Consider the following 1029-nt stretch of genomic DNA (forward strand, 5'->3'; position numbering starts at 1 on the left):
GGTTCCCACAAGACCCTTTGACATTCTGATCCAGCACATTCTGCAGAGCTCCCTTCACAAGTTGTTCTCATGCCAATAATTTGGAATTTGTTTCCTTTTGGTGAGGTTTTGGATACAACCAGCTGAAGATCACATGCTGCTTTTGAAAAGAATGGGGCTGATGTACAAATATCTCTATGTTATCCCTGCCAGAAGCTGCACTCAGGGCTACAGGATCAGATGCAGTGGAGCATCCCCACTGTGGTGAAACACAGCCCTGTATGAAGCTGCAGGATGCTGAGATACACCAACGGACCCAGATCCTTCAAAGATAACACAGAGGCTGCTGCAGAGGAGCAAGAAGATGTAATAAATAATGAAGACTTCTAACTAATCAGGATTTATTTTTTTCTTGATCTAGTGACATCTTTGAAGGGCACACATAACCCATAGCACTGGAGCCTTATTCTTCACCTCTAGATTCACAGATAGAGCTTTCCTAAAGTCTAGGGGAAGCCAGGTAAAGGGAGACAGTGTGGGGGAAAAAACAGCCGATTTCCCTTTGACCAGGAATAGTCTGAGGTAGGAGTAATACATGCGATTTTGTGATTTTTCAAGTAATTCTCTGTAATTTTTGCACTGTTATTTACCCAGCCTTTTAAAATTATTATTATCTTGCAAATGGGCTTCCAAATTTTTAGGATTTTTTTTTTACCCTCAGCTAACAAATCTGGATACTCTGACGGGGCTTTATTAACCAGTCACGCTTGGTTTAATGCCCATCTTTTCACTGACCACCACAGGGCAGGGTTCAGGTTGGGCTGCCAGACGCGAAAGGGACCCGTGCCTGAAGTCAGCTCTTGTTCCGTCCGCGCCCTGCAGGACCCATGGCAGCAGTGCGGGGTCCGGTGCCTGCCCGAGCCCTGGTGGTGCCCACCAGGAGGGAATGGGGCAGGGCTGGAGCCGAGCATGCTCTCGGGCCGCCCGGTTCCCGCAGCCGCCGCCAGGAACGAGCTCACCGGCCGCTCATCCCACCAGGCGAGCGGGCCC

The 1029-nt window shown here is 49.2% G+C and overlaps 1 protein-coding gene across 1 annotated transcript in view; it reads right to left on the reverse strand.

The window, feature by feature from the left end:
* Positions 1 to 1029, reverse strand: part of LOC102037134 (motor neuron and pancreas homeobox protein 1-like) — a gene marked incomplete at its 5' end in the record, with an annotated part of 7953 nt that overhangs the window by 6338 nt on the left and 586 nt on the right. The gene's annotated exons all lie outside the window — the stretch shown is intronic.

The sequence above is a fragment of the Geospiza fortis genome, unplaced genomic scaffold (genome assembly GCF_000277835.1).
Source record: "Geospiza fortis unplaced genomic scaffold, GeoFor_1.0 scaffold112, whole genome shotgun sequence".
NCBI classification, from domain to species: domain Eukaryota; kingdom Metazoa; phylum Chordata; class Aves; order Passeriformes; family Thraupidae; genus Geospiza; species Geospiza fortis.